Source organism: Oryctolagus cuniculus, chromosome 20, assembly GCF_964237555.1.
Source record: "Oryctolagus cuniculus chromosome 20, mOryCun1.1, whole genome shotgun sequence".
Taxonomy (NCBI): domain Eukaryota; kingdom Metazoa; phylum Chordata; class Mammalia; order Lagomorpha; family Leporidae; genus Oryctolagus; species Oryctolagus cuniculus.
Window position 1 is genome coordinate 12,913,594 of NC_091451.1, and position 23,809 is coordinate 12,937,402.

The window sequence follows — 23,809 nt, forward strand, 5'->3', positions numbered from 1 at the left end:
ACACACACATGCCACACATGTCAATTGGCTTAAACTTTTGTTTGTGTTTTACTCATCAAAGGAAATAAAAATTAGAAAATTCTTGGGGCCAGGGTTGTGGCATAGTGCTGTCTCTAAGGTCTTAGTCTAATAAGTGGAAAAGTTGAATTGCTGTTTACTGAGATGGGAATAGAAAGAGACTAAGACATCATATGAGTGGGATAGGAAGGTGGGGAATTTAGAGTTTAATTTTGAACATATTGGGTATTAGCTGTCTGTTCCATGTCCAGATGCATGCTAGATCATTATAAGTCTGGAAATAAATATTATCTGTTATCTATTGGATGATATATGAGTCTAGAGATGGTTTTAGTTAATACTGGAAGTAAGTTAGGTTTAGTTAGGGTAGAGCCTCTGCCTGCAACACTGGCCTCCCATGTGGGTGCCATTTCATGTGCTGCTTTCCTGTTTCCAATCCTGCTTCCTGCTGGTGGCCTGGAAAGGGCAGCAAAGAATGATCCAGGTGCGCTGGCCCCTGCCCTGAACGTGAAAGTCCGGGATGGGACTCCTGGCTCCTGGATTTGTCTTGCCCAATCCGGGTCATTACTGCTACCTGAGAAGTGGACCAGCAAATGGAAGACTTCTCTCCCTCTCTCTGTAATGCTGACTTTCAGATAAATAAATCTTTTTAAGATTTCTTCATCAAATCAGTTGTCACTTGTAAGTGAGCAAACTGTTAAATGGTCGTGAACTTCCTTGTCAAGTATTTCCATTTGTGGTAGTGAAAAATAATAATGAAGTTTTCATTCAACCTTTTAGTAAGATAAAATTCAATTTTTAAAAAATATTTATTTATTTATTTATTTATTTATTTGAAAGAGTCACGGGGCACGGAGTGGAAAGGAGAGACATACAAAAATCTTCCATCCACTGGGTCACTTCCCAAATGGCCGCAACGGCTGAGGTTCAGTCAATCCGAAGTGAGGAGCCATGAGCTTTTTCTGGGTCTCCCACATGGATGCAGGGGCCCAAGCACTTGGACCATCCCAGGCTGTTTCCCAGGTATATTAGCAGGGAACTGAATCAAGTAGAGCAGCTGTGTCTCGAACCTATGCCCATTTGGGATGCTGGTGCTGCAGGCGGCAGCTTTATCTGCTATGCCACAGCGCTGGCCAAAAACAGAAAATATCAATTTTTAATGCAAATAATTAGATATTCTAGGCACTTTAGTTAGGTATTTAGACAATATCATATATAAAACACAATTCCGTTTGTTGAAAAATATTTGTTAAACATCTACTAAGTCAGGTACTCTGTTAAATCCTATATATACGAAGATGAGTAAAAGATGCCTGAGGCCAGCATTGTGGCAAAACAAGTTAAGGTGTTGCTTGCAACACCAGCATCCCGTGTTGGAGTGCCAGTTCCAGTCCCAGCTACTCTGTCTCTGATCCAGTGTATTGGTAATGTGCCTGGGAAGACAATGGAAGAGGGCCCAGGTGGTTGGGAGACCAGGTGGAGTTCCTGATTCGTGGCTTCTATCTAGCCCACACTTGGCTATTGTGGCCATTTGGGAAGTGAACTAGCAGTTAGAAGAGCAATCTCTCTCTGTCTCTCCCTTTCTGTCTGTCACTCTGCTTTTCAAATGCTTAAATAAATAAATCTTAAGGGAAAAAAAGTAAAGCTCCTGCCTGGTGGATCTTAGAATCTCATGCAGTGGAGAGAGAGAGAATCAGTGTGGTAATTCTCTCCTTTATTGGCTTTCACAAGTTTACCCTCCATTGTCAATTCTTTACAGGGAGCTTCCTTTAGTCTTTTTTTCTTTATCCTTTTACGCTTTGCTTCTTCAAATTTTAAAAATTATTTTATTATTTAAAATTTTTATTTACATGTAATATTTGTACATTTTATGGGGTTTAATACAATATTTTAACATTGTTTATGGCATAATTTGATCAATTCAGACAATTATGTTTCTGTTACCTTATATTTTCATTTTGTTCAGAGCCTACCAGCAGCTTTCTCCCATGTCTTCCTAGAGTATGTAACACATCGCTGTGACTATACTCACCACACTGCACTGTGGATCACTAAAACCTATTATCTCTCTCTGAGTATATTTTGGGATCCCTTAATCAACTTCCCTCTATACCCTCCCTGACACTTTCCTTCCTCTGTAATCAATATTCTAAGTTCAGATCAACTGTTTTTTTTACTTCCATATATATATACAATATATATATATGAGCCTCTGGAATTTATCTTTCTCTGGTTTATTTTACTTAAACATAATCCACCCATTTTATGCAAACATCAGGATTTCATTATTTTTATGGCTGAATAAATAGTCCACTATGTATATTACCACATTTTCTTTATCCATTCATTCGTTGATGGTCATGTAAGTTGATACCATATCTTGACTATTGAGAATCGTCCAGCAGTAAACATGGGAGTGCAGCTGTTTCTTTAATATGCTGATTTCATATCCTTTGGATCTATACCTGGAAGTGGGATAGCTGGGTCATTTGGTAGTTCCATGTTTAGTTTTGAGATAAATCTATATAGTGTTCTCTATAATGGTAGATCCAGTTCTCATCCCCACCAGCTATGTATAAGGGCTGGCTTTGCTCCACATTCTCATCAAGTATAATTTTTTTATTCTCTAATCTACTCTTCCCCATATAAGTACATGACCACTCTCTACCACCCAGTTTCTGGGAGCAAAAACTTTGATATTATCCTTGATTCCATTCTGCCTTTAACAACACCCTCTTCCTCGTCATTCAAATCATCTGTTATTATCCCTTCTTCCTACCAACCAACTCAACATTGAGAATATTTCATTTCTTGTACTTTTACTTCAAATGACTTCAGGCATGCCAGATACCACCTATAAAATCATTTCTAAATCCATGTCACTGCCCAGACCTTACCTGAACTCGCAACTCATGCATCAAATGTACTACATATCTGCTGCTAGTAAATTTCATATGACAAATGCTAAACTGATTTTCTTATCCCTATAATACTTATTTCTTTTTTTTAGATTTATTTATTTATTTGGAAGGCAAAGTTACAGAGGGAGAAGGGGAGAGAGAGAGAGAGAAAGAAAGAGAGAGAGAGAGAGAGAGAAAAGAAGAGAGAGAGATGTTCCATCTGCTGATTCACTCCCCAAATAGTTGCAGCAGCCAGAGCTGGGCCGATCTGAAGCCAGGAGCCAGGAGCGTCTTCCGGGTCCCCCAAGTGGGAGCAGGGGTCCAAGGACTTGGGCCATCTTCTACTGCTTTCCAGCAGAGAGCTGGATCAGAAATGGAGCAGACAGGTCTTGAACAGGTGCCCATATGGGATGCCAGCACCGCAGGAGCAGCTTTATTTGCTACGCCACCACACCGGCCCCTATTTCTTTTTTGTTTTCTGGAATCCATTCCTTATTCTGTATTTTCACTGCTGCTGTTTTAGTTTAGGTCTTTGTTTTAACTTCCTGTAGTACTGTAACAAACTCCCAAGCCATATTGATATCCTCCTTCCAATCAGTCATCCAATTTGATGCCAAAGCAATCAGTTCAAATGGCCAATTTTGTTTTTTTTTTTTAAAGGATTTATTTATTTGAAAGGCATAGTGATGGGAGGGGATTGGGGGGAGAGACAGAGAGAAAGAGATGTTCCATCCATTGATTCATGTCCCAAATGACCATAACAGGTAGGTCTAGGCTAAACTGAAGCCAGGAGCCAGGAACTCCATCCAGGTCTCCTATGCAGGTGGCAGGGGCCCAAATATTTGGGCCATCTTCTGCTACTTTCCCAGACACATTAGCAGGGAGGTTAATTGGAAGGAGAGCAGCCAGGACTCAAACTTGAGCTCCCATTAGGGATGTCAGCATTACAAGCACGGCTTAACCCACGGCACCACAATACTGGCCCCACCAGAGTAGCTATGAACACTCCCTACATGCAGTTCCTCAGAGGTATGAAGAGAACCATCACCTCAGGATTAAACCAGGCAACTTGACACTTCACATATGGCCCCTTATAATAGAATTTCTGCTATTTTTTTTTCAGTTTCGTTTTCTACCTTCTTATCAGAAATTGTGTCTCCCTTCTTGTGTCTTTTTCCCTTTTACTTCTGAGCCCTTACTCATACTATATTTTTGCTTGGGGCAGCTTTATGTGAACTCCCTGCCTGGCTAACTACGATGGAGTCTTTAAGATAGAGCTTAAGGGGCATCTCCTCGATGAAGAATTTCCCAGTGTCCACTTCTCCCTCTTCCTAGCTGGAATAAGTAATGTTCCTTCATGTTTTTGTAACACCTTGTTTATATGCTTCATAAAAAAACTGACTGGCATATTTGTTCACTGTCATAAATGTCCTAATGAATAACACAGACCTAAAAATGTAGAGTGTTTTAAGTGTGAATCACTATAAATTAATTGTCATGAGTCAAGTATGACCTGTAATTCTTTTCCTGAAGGGAAGAGAATTCTCCCCAGACAAAGGATTAGAAGGGCAAGTATTTGATCTCCCAGTTAGGACTCCTAAGTCCTACATCATAGTGCCTAGGATCAGTTCCTGGACCCAACTCCTCACTCCAGATTGCTACTAAAGCAGACCCTGAAAGGCAGTGATGGATCAAGTAGCTGGGTCTCTGCCACACGTAGGAAACCTGGCTGGCAATCCCAGCTTCTTCCCCCAACCTCTGCTCCACCATTGTGGACTTTGGAGAGAGAACCAGTGGATGAGATAACTCTCTGTCTCTGTCTCTGTCTCTGTCTCCCTCTTCCCCTCTCGCCCTCCCTGTCCCTTCTTACCCATCTCAAATAAATTAGAAAAAAAAAATTTAAAGATTAAAAACTCATTCTGACTGCAGTTTTTAAAATGTTAATTTATTTTACATAAATTGAAAGGCAGAGCAACAAAGAGAAAAAGAAAGAGAAAGATCTTTCATCCATTGGTTCCCTCTCTAAATGCCTGCAGCAGCCAGAGCTGAGCCAGGCTGAAGCCAGGAGCCCAGAACTCTAACCGAGTCTCCTACATGAGCAACAGGGGCTTGAGCCATCATCTACCACTGCTTCCCAGGTTATGTTAGCAGGATGCTGGATAGGAAGCAGAGTAACCGGTACTAGAACCTGCACTCCAGTATGGGATGTGGACATCCCAAGCAGTAGCTTAACCTGCCGCACCACAATGCCCACCCCTTTCATTACACTTTTTTTTTTTATTATTTATTTGACAGATAGAGCTAGACAGAGAGAGAGAGAGAGACAGAGAGAAAGGTCTTCCTCCCATTGGTTCACTCCCAAAATGGCTGCCCTGGCCAGCTCTGTACTTTTAAAATGTCATTTTTACCATGAATATTTTATGGTAATGAGCAAACTTGTAAAGTTCATTTTGAATATAAGTAGATGCCACTCAAAACTATTTAATTGCATTCATTAACCACTGAGTAGGATTAAGAATTTAGGGGGCAGGGATGGACAATGCCTTCACAGTTCTCTAAAATCCCAAATATTTTGCCTCTGCAATTACTCTGATAGCTACAAACTTAGAAGCCCTTAAAGGAAAGCACATATTTTATAAAATAAGTCCAGAAACACCGAACTTGTGAGCCAGTCTAGAGCTATAACATCTCTATAATGATTTCTTTTTTCTATAGTGAAACACAGAGCCAGACCAAGCTCCCAACTGCAGACTCACTCTCCAAATGCCCACAGTGACCAGGGCTGTGCTGGAGCCGGAGCCAACGTGGGGATCACAATCCCAGTTCTTCCATGTAGGAGGCAGGAACACATTTTCCTGAAGCCCCTCTGCTGCCTCCCAGTGTCTGCACTAAGGAGAAGCTAGAGTCAGGAGCCAGAGCTGGAGATTGAACTCAGGTGTGCCAGTGTAATATGCAGGCATTTCAACTGCCAGGCTAAATGCCCACTCTCAAAAAATGATTTTCTGTGTCTGATAACGTTCAGCATTAATCCCAGAAGACTACAAATACAACATGTGCAGAAATTCTAGAAGTGATTACTGTACAGAATATCCATAGATATAGGATAACTCTATTAAGGGATTTCAGAATATGTACATGAAAAACTTAGGGAATTTGCAGATAAAGTACTCTCTTACTTTAAAGATGAGGAAGCTTGGAATGAAGAGTTGTAATAATGTTCTTAAAGTACAACAAATAGATCAGAACAAGCAAGTAGAATCCAGAATTCTTTTTTTAAAAAAGATTTATTTATTTATTTGAAAGGCAGAGTTACAGAGAGGCAGTGGCAAAGAGAGAGAGAGAGAAACAGAAAGAGAGAGCGAGAATTCTTCCATCTACTAGTTCGCTCCCCAGATGGTTGCCATGGCCGGTGCTGCACCAATCTGAAGCTAGGAGCCAGGAGCTTCTTCTGGTTCTCCTACATGGGTGCAGGGGCCCAAGCACTTGGGCCATCTTCCACTGCTTTCCCAGGCCAACAGGGAGCTGGATCTGAAATGGAGCAGCCAGGACCTGAACTGGCACCTGTATGGGATGCTGGCATTGCAGGTGGCGGCTTTACCTGCTATGCCACAGTGCTGCCCCCTCCAGAATTGTTAACTCCTAGTCTGATATCCATACTGTAACACACAGCTTCTCAAGTCAATATGAAAATTATTCTAATAAAGCAAGTGCCTTTAATCTCTTAACTATTTTGGCTGCATATGAATTTTCTCTGTTGTCTCTGGCCTGTACTTTAGCATATCCACTATTTTCGGCTCCTGTTTACAATCAAGGATTTTTTTTTTTTTTTTTTTTTTTTGACAGGCAGAGTGGACAGTGAGAGAGAGAGAGACAGAGAGAAAGGTCTTCCTTTTGCCATTGGTTCACCCTCCAATGGCCGCCGCAGCCGGCGCACTGCGGCCGGCGTACCGCGCTGATCCGATGGCAGGAGCCAGGTACTTATCCTGGTCTCCCATGGGGTGCAGGGCCCAAGCACTTGGGCCATCCTCCACTCCACTCCCGGGCCACAGCAGAGAGCTGGCCTGGAAGAGGGGCAACTGGGACAGAATCCGGCGCCCCGACCGGGACTAGAACCCGGTGTGCCAGTGCCGCTAGGTGGAGGATTAGCCTAGTGAGCCGCGGCGCTGGCCAACAATCAAGGATTTTAAGGAACAAGTGTTCCACTGATAGAAACAGCTTTCCTTTTATTTCTTAGCCTGACATTTCTGGAAAAAGTGTGAATGATAATATTTGTATTTGTAAGACTACCATTTATGATTCCTCTTCTTATAATACTGACATGGATATAATAATGACATGAATAAATTACAACTTCACACTTACTATGATATTAGCTATTGTACAGCAGATTAAAATATTCTGATACCATTCTCTGAAATTCCAAATCTTTTCCAGTAAACAGTGGAAAACCTATGAACTTTCAGTAGGAAGGATTCTGCTGTCTTGGGAACTTTATTTCAAATCACAAGCTCTAATATAATATATAATAGTGTATATAATATATAATCCTATATAATATATTTCCTGTATAATAGGGTATGATCAAAGACTTCAGCGTCTCTTACCTGGGTTATTTTATTTTTGCACAAAAGGCAGCATAGTTCTACTCAAGGAACCTTTAGCTTTGCTTTGGAACGCACTATACTTTAAAGCACTAAAGTATCTCTTTTTAGAACACTGACCACAGTACAGAGGCACATATTCTGGTTCTTGACTTCTGGCTAGTTAGCCGACTGAAATAAACAGTTATCTTAAGCAGGGATTTCCTGCCCTCAAGGAGAAATTCCTAAGTTCCTGGTTCTAAGCAGTAGGAAGTCCTCACCAAAGTAATTTAAAAGTCATGTTGGAGCTTGATAGTTCCTGAGAGTTCAGGACTGTCAGAAAATAAGGAAAAAGAATGTATTCATCTTCAAAGGACTTTTGCCATTAGATACCTTTCATGTTGTGCCCTTGGACAAGCTACGTAACCTTTCTGAGTCTTATCTCCCTCCTTCATAAAATGGAAATAACATCTACCCAATATAGGGCTGTTGTGGGATACTATTCAAGCAGATAATATATGGCAATAATCAAGGGTTTTTTTTAAGGTTTATTTATTTATTTGGAAAGCAGAGTAACAGAGAGAGGGGGAGAGACAGAGAGATCATCCATCTGCTGGTTCTCTCCCCAAATGGCTGCAATAGCCAGGGCTGGGCCAGACTGAAGCCAGGAGCCAGAAATTCCATCTGGGTCTCCCAAGTGGGTTGCAGGGACCCAAGCACTTGGGCCATCTACTGCTCCCCAGGCACATGAGCAAGGAGCTGGATTGGAAGTAGAGCAGCCATGACTGGAACCAGTGCTCATACTGTATGCAGGTGTCACAAGTAGCATCTTAAACTGCTGTACCACAATGCCAACCCCTAATATAGCTTTTTCTAAGCTGCTATATTTGGAATTTAGCAACTGATTCCCTTCTCTCCATTCTTCCCACATGGGCATTCTAAGATAATGGGGCTAAGCATTTTAAATTAGAAGGTTAGAATTCCTGGACTCAGTTCCATGTGTTGCTCACATCAGCAGCAATCTTTGGGTCCCACATGCATTTTAATGTACTCAGATTTACATTCCACCCACCCAGGTCATTCAGGCATGTGCTGCCTCATTAAAAAAATTAATTAAACAGCAGTTTTCATTGTTTTTCTGCTTATCTCTGTTTGAACTTTACACAGTTGAAGCAAAGAATTGACATACTTCAAGTGAAAGTATATATTTTTATTCTTAAATTACTGCCACCAGTTTCTACTTCCAGTGTAGTATGGTCTTCAACTGGAATGATCTTGTCTACTTGCAAGTATCTCCTGGGATACTGTTCTATGTTAGCATTCGCTGTAATTTTCCATTTTTCCATGAATATGGCCACTTGAACTCATAATTCACTTCAGGTATTTTTATCTCTTCAGTCCATGAACTTCATTATGCTTCCAAAATATGTACATCTCATTATATCCTTTTCTTCATCTTATTGCATCATTACCTTCATACTCCTTCCTACAGTCTTCCAAAGGAACATCTCATTAAATTTCTTTGTATAGTATACACATTTCTCTATACAGTATCCCTTTTCCACATGGGATGTGTTCCAGGACCCACCACGGATAGTACTGGAAAAAATTATATATTATATATTTACATAAAATTATATAATATATAATATAAAATTATTATATTATGTACTTTATTATTATATTGATATATTATACTATATAATATATAATTGTATTTATATATAAATTATATATAACTTTATATTATATAGTATAATATATAATATATAATATATTATATATATATACTATGTTTTTCCGATATGCCCAGCACTATAACATAGAACCAGAGTTAATCTGCTTCCATGTCTTTATGCCCTGTTGCCTCCTTTGCATCACCACTCTTGTGCTTTGGGCCATTATTAAGTAAAATAAGAGTTACTTGAACACAAGCATAGCAATATCACAACTGATTTGATAATTTGATAAGGGGCCACTAATTGACTAATGAGTAGGTAACATACTAATGAGTAGATAATATGGAAGGTATTGACAGTGGGATGATTCATGTCCCAAGTGGGATGACACAAGATTTCTTCATGCTGGGGCCAGCATTGTGGCAGAGTGGATAAGGCTACTGCCTGCGATGCTAGCAGCCCATATGGACACCAATTCAAGTCCCAGCTGCTCCACTTTTTTTTTTTTTTGACAGGCAGAGTGGACAGTGAGAGAGACAGAGAGAAAGGTCTTCCTTTGCCGTTGGTTCACTCTCCAATGGCCGCCGCGGCCGGCGCGCTGCAGCCGGCGCACCGCGCTGATCCGATGGCAGGAGCCAGGAGCCAGGTGCTTCTCCTGGTCTCCCATGGGGTGCAGGGCCCAAGCACTTGGGCCATCCTCCACTCCACTCCCGGGCCACAGCAGAGAGCTGGCCTGGAAGAGGGGCAACTGGGACAGAATCCGGCGCCCCGACCGTGACTAGAACCCGGTGTGCCGGTGCCGCAAGGCGGAGGATTAGCCTAGTGAGCCGTGGTGCCGGCTTGCTCCACTTTCAATCCAGATCTCTTCTAATGGCCTGAGGAAAGCAGCAGAAGATGACCTAAGAATTTGGTCCCTGCCACCCACGTAGGATACCTGGAAGAAGCTCCAGGCTCCTGGCTTCTGCCTGGACCAGCCCAGCCATTGTGGCCATTTGGGGAATGAAACAGCAGATGGAATGTCTCTTTGTCTGTCTCTCCCTCTTGTATCTCTGACTTCCAAATAAGTAAATAAAATCTTTAAAAAAAAAAAAAAAAAAAGATTTCATCGTGTTTTCTAGAGTGATATACAATTTAAAATTTCTTAATTGTTTAGTTTCTGGAATTTTCCATTTTCCATTTTCAGATCATAGTTGACTATAAGTAACTGAAATCACAAAAAGAAATCACAGATAAAGGGGCCTGCTGTATTTATGTTTGTGAAGTGATATGTGTGTGTGTGTGTGTGTGTGTGTACAGCAGAATCATAAGTATTCATGATGGTCTCCATATCCAACAATCATATTACCAATCAGCTCTCTGTATATGTACTTTCAGGTACCTTTTTCCCCTCAGTATTTTGGATACCACTTGTGTGCTTTTACACATTAAGGAAGTGCCTTTGTTTGGGAGGAGCTGACTTTTATAGTTTATAATTGAGCCAGATTAACTTAGGCCTGTGACCTTGTCCTGATTGCCATATGTAACAACTACGTACAATAATCTTCCTATTTCATACTTCTTTTTATTTATACCATTATATAGTTCCATATATATAGCCCCTCTTTTTAAAAACTAAAGCATATTATAAATAAATATGTCTTTTTTTAAAAGATTTATTTATTTATTTGAAAGGCAGAGTTACAGAGAGGCAGAGGCAGAGATAGAGAGGTCTTCCATCTGCTAGTTCACTTCCCAAATGGCCTCAATGGCTGGAGTTGGGTCAATCTGAAACCAAGAGCCAGGAGCTGCATTTAGTTCTCCCAAGTGGTGCAGGAGCCCAAGCACTTGGGCCATCTTCTACTGCTTTCCCAAGTAAAGTGAAGTCAATGCTGATATTAGCAATAAATTTCACTCAGTACACTTACAGTTTTCATCAAATTTGTGTAATTTTAGCAAAATGGTTGCCCATGTGTTTAGGGTTCACTCTTTTTGTCACCTATCTGAGCTTTCTCTGAAAGCAATTAGAATTTGCCAACAAAAATAGCCACTTTAGCATACATATTATTTTGAGATTGAGATTATTATTTTGAGGCAGTTGAGATTCGAAAGATACAGAAAGAGTTTTCTACCAGCCTAAAAGGAAGGTATGGAATGTCCTTTGAAAAAGATGCCCCCTCACTGCATATTGATAGCTGACACCAGGATGACCATGTATAAAATGAACCTTGATAAAATAGCCCTTATCATCTATTAATTTACCTTTGTGTTTCCATACTTTAGTCACTTGAAGTCTGTTTAGAAAACACACAATTACAAAATATTTAGAGATATAATTGGCTTTTTTTTTTTTTTAGAATTATTTCAAAGTTAATTTCTCACAGGATTAACACAGAAGGAACTTCATTACAAGGTAATTGGTCCCTTCTGATTGACTGTTGTAAATCTTCTGGTTTTCAAAAACCTTGCCCACTTTAAGATTTATTTTATTCATTTCAGAGAGTTACAGAGAGAAGAAGAGACAGAGAGTGAGGTCCTCCATCCGCTGTGGCCACAACACCCAGAACTGAGCCAATCCAAAGCCAGGAGCCAGGATCCTCCTCCGGGTTTCCCACGTTGGTGCAGGGGTCCAAGCACTTGGGCCATCCTCTGCTGCTTTTAGCAGGGAGCTGGATGGAAGTGGAGCGGCCAGTGCCCATATGGAATGCTGGCGCTGCAGCCTGGGGCCTTAACCCACTGTACCACAGCGGTGGCCCCTAGCCCATCTTTTTATTTTGTTCGATAACTACATTACTCTTTTATGTTTAGTCAGCCCAATTGATAGTCTCCCATAAACATTGTTAAATGATTTCAAACCCTATTTCCTTTCATTAGAGGCCTATAAGCTCCTAAACTAACTTTCATTCCTAACCAGCCCATTCTCTGTGAATTCTAATGCTTGTAAACATACATAAAAATTATGTCCCTTTTTCTTCACAAGAAAGTAAGGGGGAATTAATTTTTTCAATAATGTTTTTTCAGATTAATTTGTACAACTTTTATTGAATATATCTGTGGTTAAAACAAAGTACTATGGGGGCCTGTGCGGTGGCACAGTAGGTTAATCCTCTGCCTATGGTGCCAGCATCCCATATGGGTGCCAGTTCTAGTCCCAGCTGCTCCTCTTCCAGTACAGCTCTCTGCTGTGACCTGGGAAGGCAGTACAAGATGGCCCAAGTCCTTGGGCCCCTGCACCCCTGTGGGAGACCAGAAGAAGCTCCTGGCTCCTGGCTTCTGAGTGGTATAGCTCTGGCTGTTGCAGCCATTTGGGGAGTGAACCAACGGACGGAAGACCTTTCTCTCTGTTTCTCCCTCTCACTGCCTGTAACTCTACCTCTCAAATAAATAAATAAAATCTAAAAAAAAAAAAAAAGAAAAAGAAAAAGTACTGTGGGGCTAGAGCTGTGGGTCAGAAAATTAACCTGCATTTGACAACAGCATCCCATATGGGGGTACTGATTTGAATCCTTTCTATTCTGTTTCTCAGCTTCATGCTTTTGTGCCTGGGAAGGCAACAGAAGATGGCCCATGTGTTTGGGCTCATCCCCCTTGTGGGAGACCAGAATGGGGTTCCTGTCTCCTGACTTTGACACCAGACCTGGCTGTTGCCACAATTTGGAGAGTGAGCCAGCTCTCCCTGCCTCCGCGCCCCCCACCCCGCCCCGCCCCGCCGTGTCACTTTTATCTTTCAGATAAATAAGTTTTTTCAAAGTACAGTCTTTAAGTGACTTAAGATTTTTTTAGTTTTTCCATTCTTTTGAGGCATCTCATATTTTCACATTTTCAGTATACATATCTTATTTTGTATAGTTTATTTAGCAATCTTTTATTTTCTGATTAATTTATTTGAAAAGTAGAGACAGATTAGATCTTTCATCCACTGGTTCATTTCCCAAATGCCTGAAACAGCCAGGGCTGGACCAGGTCCAATCCAGGAGCCCAGAACTCAGTGTGGATCTTGTTGGTGGGTGGCAGGGACCCAAGTTCCTGAGTCATCACTGCTGCCTCCCAGAATGCACATAGCAGGAATCTGGAATTAGAAGCAGAGTTGGGACTGGAATTCAGCACTATGATATGGGATGTGGACATCCCAACTGACGTCTTAACTGCTGCCCCACATGTTTGTTTTGAAATGTCATAGTCTAGGGGCCGGTGCTGTGGCACAGGTTAAAGCCCTGGCCTGCATTGCCGGCATCCCATATGGGTGCCAGTTCAAGTCCTGGCTGTTCCACTTCCGATCCAGCTCTCTACTATGGTCTGGGAAAGCAGTAGAAGATGGCCCAAGTGCTTGGGCCCCTGCACCCATGTGGGAAACCTGGAGGAAGCTCCTGGCTCCTGTCTTTGGATTGGCACAGCTCCAGCCATTGCAACCGTTTGGGGAGTGAACCAGCGGATAGAAGACCTCTCTCTGCCTCTCCTTCTCTTTCTGTGTAACTCTTTCAAATAAATAAACAAATATTTTTTAAAAAGTCATAGTCTGTATTAATAGCATTAAATTAGGATTCAGACAGTAAGCTATGGAAAAAATTGAGTTGAAATGGAAAGAAAATAGAAAATGTCTGAGGAAGAATAGCATCAAAATACCCTATTCCTGAGGGCCAGAGTTGTGGCTCAGTGGGTTATAAAACTTTAAAAGGGAAAATAAAATACCCTATCCTGCAGTGATGAAACTTCTGAGACAGGACTCAGAATTTTATAAATGGTAACTTCTTCTTGTCTATTTGCAATGCTATAAAGATTAGGTAGAATCGTGAAAGCTAATGCAAATGAAAAGAGACAAACAAGCGTCAGTAAAGAATTTTCCAGTAGTAGCAATGAAAATTTGGCAATCACTTTTTAAGTTTTAATTTATTAGCTTTTATTAGAGCATGCACTGCTGCAGTAGTTACCTTTTTGACTGATTTCTCAAGTAAAGACTTTGTGTCTTCCGAAAGGCTTTTGGCACTAAATCCTGACCGACAGATTAACACCTTGGACATAAGTCCATTTGACACTCTAATCATTTGACATGTGTATGGAATGACTTCTATCACTAAGTACAAAAGAGAAAGAGCATTTGCTCTCAATTAAAGCATTTTCTATGACCTTATGGACATTTTAGATATTTTTAAAAATATATTTCTCCTAAAAAATGCCATCTTTCATTTTGATTAAATACTTTGATTATTATATAGTTATTATTTTTCAAGCTTACTATTTTATACATATAATTGACTATGTGTAACACAGATATAGTAAACCCAATCTGAGGCCAGTGTTGTGCCACAGTGTGTTAAGCCACCGTCTGCAGTGCCAGCATTCCATATAAGTGCTGGTTTGAGACCCAACTGCTCCATTTCCAATTCAGCTCCCTGCTAATGTACCTGGGAAAGCAATGGAATATGGTTCAAGTGCTTGGGCCACTCACTGCTGCCCAGGCGGGCTGTACAACTGGAGTTACAGGCTCCTGGTTTCAGCCTGGCATAACGCTGGGAGTTGCAGAGCATTTGAGAAGTGCATCCGTGGATGGAAGATCTCTCTCTCTCTCTCTCTCTCTCTCTCTCTCTCTGGCTCTCTCTCTTTTTCTGTAATTCTGCCTTTCAAATAAGTACTTAAGAACTAATTCTCAGAACATAAAGCCTTAACTTAGAATTTAATTATGCTTTAGAATCATCACTGCCTTAATGTTCAAACATCTAAAGCCCTCTAGATGAAGGAGAAATGTGTGTTCGTTCATGGCTTTTTGTAAATAAAAATGTAGTGATTCATCTATGGTTTAAAAATGTTTTGTTTGTTAATTCAGCCAATCTGCTATTTACAGAAAAATGGTTCTTGGTGGACAAGAACTGAATTATCCTAATATTATTTGTAAAACCAGAAATTCAATGATGAAAGAGAAGTTAGCATTCTTAAAAAAAAAAAAAAACTAACTCATTACCAATTCTATTGTATGTTTTTGTATTATTAAATCCTGACTATCTTTTCTGATAATCATAGTCTTTGTAATTACTCCAGGTTCTATAGTCCTTCATAAAACTTGCTTTATTTTAGGACACTAGAGCTATAGTTGTTCCCCTTACTCATCACCTTGGAAGATAATGAGCCACCTTAGTTGGAAAAATACAAATGTACAACACAATGACTGTTTGAATGATGTCTTTTAAAGGTATAGGAATTTTATTGCATTAGTCCATAAACCTGACTTTTGGAATAACTACAGATTAATTCATGTGCTGGTTTTCACTGAAGGAGAATACACATGCGTTCAATGCCTATAAATCATATTTAACTTTAGAAAGAATTCCCTGTCTTAATTTCCCTCATAAGTGTGTTCACTGTAGCCATTTGAATCTGAAATATTCTTTCTAAAGATATTTTTAGGCTACTTAACTCAATTTTATAATGCTAGCACTCCAACTATTAGAGGATTTGTTAAACACTATTATCATATGGGAAGCTGAATTATTAGGGTGCTAATCACAACCTGACAAGTCTACCCTTTCTGACTCACACTCTGCCACCTTTGTATTACAAGTAAGTGAACTACACAAAACAGTGGACCAGACAGTCTTTTCTGCTTCCTTCTTATTAACCTCTTTTTTTTCTCCAGAAACCTTTTATTTAAGGTGTACAAAGTTCTTCCCACCATACCCACACTCCCACCCTTCTTCTTCCTACCTCTCCTATTCCCATTCTTATTTTTCACTAAGATTTATTTTTAATTAATTTTATACACATAAAATTAACTCTATACTAAGTAAAGAGTTCAACAAATGGTGAAGGAAAAAAACTGTTCATCAACAGTTGAGACAGGGACTGTTCAAAGTCATCGCATTTCAAAGTATCGATTTTACTTTCATAGATTACCTTTTAGGTGCTCTATTAGTTACTACAGATCAGGGAGAACATATGGTATTTGTCCTTTTGGGACTGGCTTATTTCACTAAGTATGATGTTTTCCAGTTTCATCCATTTTGTTGCAAACGACAGGATTTAATTTTTTTTGTACCACTTTGTAGTATTTCATGGTATACATATTGCATAATTTTTTTTATCCAGTCTTCAGTTGATAAGACATTTGGGTTGGCCAGCGCCATGGCTCACTAGGCTAATCCTCCACCTTGCGGCACCGGCACACCGGGTTCTAGTCCCGGTCGGGGCGCCGGATTCTGTCCCGGTTGCCCCTCTTCCAGGCCAGCTGTCTGCTGTGGCCAGGGAGTGCAGTGGAGGATGCAAGTGCTTGGGCCCTGCACCCCATGGGAGACCAGGAGAAGCACCTGGCTCCTGCCATCGGATCAGCACAGTGCGCCAGCCGCGGCTGCCACTGGAGGGTGAACCAACTGCAAAGGAAGACCTTTGTCTCTGTCTCTCTCTCTCTCTCACTGTCCACTCTGCCTGTCAAAAAAAAAAAAAAAAAAAAAGACATTTGGGTTGAATCCATATTTAGCTATCGTGAATTGAGCTGCAATAAACATGGGGGTACAGATAACTCTTTCATATGCTGATTTTCTTTTCCTTGGGTAAATTCCCCGGAGTGGGATGGCTGGGTCATATGGTAGGTCTGTATTCAGATTTCTGAGCTATCTCCATACTGTCTTCCACAGTGGCTGTACCAGTTTACATTCCCTCCAACATTAGATTATGGTACCTTTTTCCCCCAAGTCCTTACCAACATTTGTTGTTTGTTGATTTCTGTATGAAAGCCATTCTAACAGGGGTGAAGTGAAACCTCATTGTGGTTTTGATTTGCATTTCCCTGATGGATAGTGATCCTGAGCATTTTTTCATGTGTTTGTTAGCCATTTGGATTTCCTCTTTTGAAAAATGCCTGTTTAAGTCCTTTGCCCAACTCTTAACTGGGTTGTTTGTTTTGTTGTGGTTTTCTTGAACTCTTTATATATTCTGACATAAACCTCTTGAAGTCACTTAATTGTCTATATGACCCAGTGTCCCTAGTGATACGTAGCCCTGCCACTAAGATTTCTAACACTACAGAATGAAGAAAGAAGCAAGTATATCGTATGATCTTCATCTTCATCAAATTGAAGCCATTATTTAGAACTTACAGGTTACAGTGTGTGGAGGAAAGTAGAACCGAATAGATATTAGCTCCTCAATTCTGAAAGCAGGACTGTAACTTCTTGGCACACAGCCTAACTCTCAACACCATAAAATGCTCACTGCAGCCTGTAAAAAGCTACCAACTCCCACCTCCAAATGTTCCTAAGCAAGCATATTAGTTATACAAATTACATATTGGGAAAACCACCTTTTGCTTATTTTAAATGGAGTTCTCATTAGAATGAGGCAGCTGGGGAAAAGGAATTTTGTTCATGTTTTCCTGAAAATAAATCTTACATTACGTCATTTGGTTTCCACTGCTTCAGCTGTTTACTGTTGTTTCTCTACCAAGTGTTAAACCTAAACCAGTCATTGTATCCAGGTGAGAAGTTACTGCTGCCTGGCTCCTATTTAAGATTGGAACCTAAGGCTGCCTTTCTAAAAATCATATGAGGGCAGGCATTTGGCACAGTAGTTAACATGCCACTTGGGACACCCACATCCCATATTGGAAAGTCTGGATTTGAGTCCCAGCTCTGCTCCCAATTCCAGCCTCCTGCTAATACATATCCTGGGAGGCAATGGGTGTTGGTTCAAGTACTTGGGTTCCTGTCATCCGCGTGGGAGACCTGATGGAGGCTGCTGGCTTACAACAAAGTCATTAAGAGCTTTAAATACATTTGGATAAGAAAACCATGAGCAAAAAAAACAGATAAATTTATAGAACTTAATATTAGAGTCCCCTGGTCCCACTCGCAGTGCTAATTTCTCTATTATTTAAGGTTCAATCAGGGAACAGAATTACTATGAATAATGTAATATAAATGAATGATTGGGAGGTGTGTTGTGGTACAGCAGGTTAAGCCACCACTTGGGAATCCCTTATCAGGCCTGGGATCAAGTCACACCTCTGATTTGGAGCCAGCTTCCTGATAATGCACCTGGGAAGCAGTAGTTGATAAACCAAGAACTTAGGTTCCTGTTGCCATATGTATGGGAGACTTGGATGTAGTTCCAGGCTCATGGCTTTGGCCTAGCATTTGAGTGAATCAGTGGATGGAAGAGATCTCTCTCGATCTCTCTCTCTCTCTCATAATAATAATAATAATAATAAAATGAATAAATATTATGAAAGCATATGTGCCAAATTTCTTCAACACTAATACTTTAGGCAAAGGGAAGGAATGATTTAACATCTATGCAGGTATCAGTATGCATGCATGAGACACTCCCATGTGATGAAATAATTTGTAGTACTATTGTATCCTTTTTTATATTCCCATAGGGATCCATCTGATCAGCCAGTGAGTACAATATAATATTGACTACATGGAAAAGGTATCCAGCTCTTTAGTCCCAAACTCTGTTGAGAGATTTGGGTATGTTTGCTTATGTAACAGAGTTATAGCCAACATTCATTCCTTCAGTTCTTTTGTATCTGTGCCAACTGGGATCCCTTATGATTTTCCACTTCATCGCATATTTCTCTGTAAAATTTTTCTCTTCCCTTAGTCTTTTAGATCAAAACTTGATATAATGCATGCTTCTCACTTTTAAGAGACAAACTCTACTGGTAAGTGAACTTGATACCAATGCAGAACTAGGACAGGTATTCATCCTAACAGCTAAGACGCTTGTATCTCCCATGATAGTTCCTTGGTTTAATTCCTGGCTCCTGATTCCAGCTTCTTGCCAGCCTAGACCCTTAGATGCAGCCGTGATGGCTTGAGTGCTTGGGTCCCTGCCACGCATGCGGAAGACCTAGACTGTGTTCCTGGCTTTAGCCTGCCCCAGCCATCGTAGGCAGTTGGGGAATAAACTGGCAAATAAGTACTTTCTCTCTCTCTCCCTCTCTCTCTCCCTCTCTCTCCCTCCCCCTCCCTCCCTCCCTCTCAAGTACACAGATAAAATGAAAGGCAAGGACAATCCAGTAGGGATCTAGTAACAGGTCCTATATTTAGCATTAGTTGAAAATAAGAAACTCAACAGTTACATATATTGTTAAATTTATATTAATAATCTTAACTAAGTATAAAGCATCTTTCTTTCTAGATGAATTTTTTTTCTTTTTCCATGATGTTTGAGGAAGGTCTTTAAAGACCAGATGGTATGTGTGTTACAATTATGACTTTTCTAAATACAAATGTATGTTGAGATGATTTTTTAATCTTTTGTATTTAATTAAAAATTTTGTCAAAAGTCATTAATTGGGGCTGGCACTGTGGCATAGTGGGTAAACCACCGCTGCCTGCAGTGCCAGCATCCCATATGGGCGCTGGTTCAAGTCTCGGCTACTCTACTTCAAATCCAGCTCTCTGCTATAACCTGGGGAAGCACTAGAAGATGGTTCAAATGCTTGGGCCCCTGCACCCATGTGGGAGACCCAGAAGAAGCTCCTGGCTCCTGCCTTCAGATCGGTGCAGCTCTGGCCTTTGCAGCCAATCAGGGAGTGAACTAGCAGATGGAAGACCCCTCTCTCTGCCTCTCTTTCTCTCTGTGTAACTCTTTCAAATAAATAAATAAATCTTTTATTTAAAAAAGTTATTCATTCACTTATAGTACACAGTTCAAGGGGTTTTAGTATGTTCACAGATATGTGCAAAATCACCACAATCAATTCTACAATATTTTCCTCAGCTTACCATAAACTTCCATCTTTCCTCTATCATCCTCTTGTCCTCTCACCACCCCCTATCCAGTCCTAAATAACCACTGGTGTGCTTTGCTTATTCTGAATTATTCATATAATTGGGATCTTATAATATGTGGTCTTTTATGAATTGCATCCTCTGCTTAGCATAATATTTCATTCATGTTGTAGCATATATCAGTATTTCATCCCTTTTTTTTAAAATTGTGGTTTAAAAAAAAACATGTACCATAAAACTTACCATCTTAACCATTTTTAAGTATGCCATTCAGTAATGGCAAGTATATTCACATTGCCGTGAAACAGATCTCCAGAAGCATTTCATCTTGCAAATCCAAAACTCCGTACTCATTAAACAGGTCCCCTTTTACCTCTAGTCCCAGCACATGGTAACCACCATTTTTCTGTTCCTATTAATTTGACTACTTAAGATACCTTATGTAAGTGGAATCATGAAGAATTTGTCTTTGTACTTATTTTACTTAACGTGTCTTCAAGTTTCATCCTGTTGTAGCGTGTAACATGATTTCCATCCTTTTTAAGGCCAAATAATATTCCAGTGTTTGCATATGACACATTTTTTATCCGTTTAATTCATGGGTGGATATTTGAGTTGCTTTTACCTCTCAGTTTTTGTGAATATTGCTTCTGTGAACATAGGTTTACAAATATTTCTTCAAGATCTGTAGTAGTCAGCTTAATGGCTATAAGGTGATATTGCATTGTGGATTTGATTTCCAATGCTCTGATGATTTTTGATGTTGAACATTTTCTCATATCCTTGCTATTTGTATATCATGTTTGGAGAACATTTGTTCAAATTCTTTGCCCATTTAAAAAATGTTATGGCTGGCGCCATGACGCAGTAGGTTAATCCTCCGCCTGCGGCGCTGTCATCCCATATGGACACCCGGTTCTAGTCCAAGTTCCTCCTCTTCCAGTCCAGCTCTCTGCTGTGGCCCGGGAGGGTAGTGGAGGATGGCCCAAGTGCTTGGGCCCCTGCACTGGCATGGGAGACCAGGAGGAAACACCTGGCTCCTGGCTTCGGATTGGCACAGCAGTGGCCATGGTAGCCATTTGGGGAGTGAACCAACAGAAGGAAGACCTTTCTCTCTGTCTCTCTCTCTCACTGTCTATAACTCTACCTGTCAAATAAAAAAAATTATTTATTTGAGAGGCAAAGAGACAGAGAGAGCTCCCATTTGTGAGTTCACTTCTCACATGGCCTGCAGTGGCCAGGGAGCTGAAACCAGGAGCCAGGAATTCAATATAGGTCTCCCACATGGGCAGAAGGAACCCAATTTCTTGAGCCATCACCACTGCCTCCTAGGGTCTACATTAGCAAGAAATTGGAATCAGAAGCCAGAGCCAGGGATTGAAACCAGGTACTTTGATTTGGGATGTGGGCATTCCAACCAGCACTTAACCAAATACCGTTGCCCAGTTTTTAATTGGGCAAAACAAACACTCACCTTCTTTGCCCACATACTTTGCCCAGAGGTAGAACACAAGTGTTAGTGATTAACGGCAAAATATCCTTCTTCATTTTATGTCCTCTTTGGTTGCAATTTGTTGGTTTTATAGAAAAGTCCATTTTCTCTGCATACCAAATATTTTCTCTTTACTTGCAATCATGAATTACATTGACTCAGTCATTCAACAAACATTTATTCAGCACCTTTTTTGTAATGTGCCAAATACTGTGCTTCATACCGTGTATACAAAGATAAATAATACATGCCGTGACAAGGAATTCACAGTTTGAATAAGTCAATAAACTTTTACAACCACAATACAGTGTGAAAATATATGAGATACAAACGTTATGAAAATATTAAGACTAAATGTAGTGCTTGCTTTGGCAGCACATATTACTGAAATTGGAACAATACTGAGACAATGAATTTGATCCCTGAAAAAAAGATGGCACACAAATTCATGAAGCATACCAAATTATTTTTAAATACCAGATAAAAGGATTTGAATGTTTTCGACATAAATAAAATTGTTTAATGAGCTATTTTTACCCTGATTATACGTTAACAGTGTGCACACATATCAGAACATCAATGGTATACCCCCATGAATTTGTACAATTTTCTGCGTCAGCTAAAATGTTTTTAATTTTTTTTAAAAAAAATAGTAAATGTAGTCCCTCCAAACCATTCTTTATTCATATCTTGTCACTAGGAATGTTCTTAAAAAACAGACTTAAACTCTGTTGACAAGTTAACTTGAAGTCATTAGTCTGCTTAAAGTCCCTTACTGGGGTCAGTGTTGTGGTGCAGCAGATTAAGCTGCTGTTTGGAAATCCTGCATCCCATATGGGAGTGCCCAATGAAGTGCCAACTACTCCACTTGTGATCCAATTTCCCACTAATGTGCCTGGAGGGCAGCTGATGACGGCCCAAGGGCTTGGTTCCTTGCCACCTGTGTTGGAGATGCAGATGGAGTTCCTAACTCCTGGCTTCAGCCTGGCCTAACCCTATATGTTGGGTAATGAGCTCCGTGATAGGATATCCATCTCTCCCTCTCTTTCTCTGTCATTCTACCTTTCAAATTAATAAATAAATCTTTATTTGAAAAAATAAAAGCCCCTCATTGAATTTCTACTTTTGCAGAAATGAGTTTCATTTATCTAAAATGCTCTCTCCTTTCCTTCCTGGTTCTCAATTATCCTTTGAAACTCAGCTCAGGCATCATCTCATCAGGAAACATTCTTAGTGCTCCATAAATTCTTCGTTAGGTAGTTTCTGTATGTCTCCCATTTCACCCTGTGAATATTTCTGTCATTGCCCATACAATACTGTCTTGTCATCACTTCTTTGTTTATCCATCTTCCCCTTCCTAACATGTGCTATACATGTGAATTCCTTGAGCATGTCACCTAGGTACTAGTGGTATTTTTGTCCCCAGTGTCTAGCATATAGTACATTCCCAATAGATGATGAACTGCTGAATAAATTAGTCAGTGAACTAATTTACTTTGGTAAGAAACAGAAGACTGAAGAGATGACATCTGAACTGTATCTGCAAAGTTACATGAGATTTTCCAGAAGAAAAAGGAAAAGGAAAATGTTGGGACCAGTGCAGCGGCATAGTAAGTAAAGCCGCAGCCTGCATGCCAGCATCCCATATGGGCACCTGTTCAAGTCCCAGCTACTCCACTTATGATCCAGCTCCCTGCTAATGTGCCTGAGAAAGCAGTGGAAGATGGCCCAAGTGCTTGGGCTCCTACTTTCATGGGAGACCCAGAGGAAGCTGGCTCTGGCTTCTGCCTGGCCCAGCTCCAGCCATTACAGCCATTTGGGGAATAAAGTAATTAATTGAAGATTTCTCTCTCCTCTCCTCTCCTCCCCCCGCCCACTCTGTCTCTGTAACTCTGCCTTTCAAGTAAATAAATAAATCTTAAAAAAAAAAAGGAAAAAGAAAAATGCCCTCCCTTTCAAAGGAATGCGCTTCCTACTCTGTGCATTACCTGCAAATGCACAGAGACAAATAAAAGCCCAGTATGTTTAGGATGTAGCAAATCATACTTTGTGTCAGAAACTGGACATTTGTCAGAAATAAAGATCAATTTCAATATAAATATTTCATGTGTTGTGCTAGACATGTCTTAAACTAGCAGTTTAATTATGGTAGGATATGATTTTTTATTTTGTGGACTAATGAAGTTTGGATTGTTTATATCATATAAATCACTCCGTTATTCCCAGCCATACATACATTTTTTTCACTCCAAAGTTATTGAGATTTCTCAAAAATTTGAGGGCTATTTATGTATATGTTAGGATAGGAGATACTTACTATTGCAACTGCTAGAACAAAGTTTTTACTTTATTTTCCATAATCAAATTTTATAAAATTATGAGTGAGTAGATTCTATGGAGAATATTCCAGAATGGAATTACACAATAAGATGTAACT

General features: G+C 40.2%; 1 protein-coding gene and 1 non-coding gene across 22 annotated transcripts in view; both read left to right on the forward strand.

Annotated features, from left to right (window-relative positions):
* Positions 1-23,809, forward strand: part of GPHN (gephyrin) — a 566,685-nt gene that overhangs the window by 434,648 nt on the left and 108,228 nt on the right. The window lies entirely within an intron of this gene.
* On the forward strand, positions 21,732-21,840 carry LOC127484683 (U6 spliceosomal RNA). Its single transcript, XR_007911848.1, has one exon. It is a non-coding gene; the product is annotated as a U6 spliceosomal RNA (small nuclear RNA).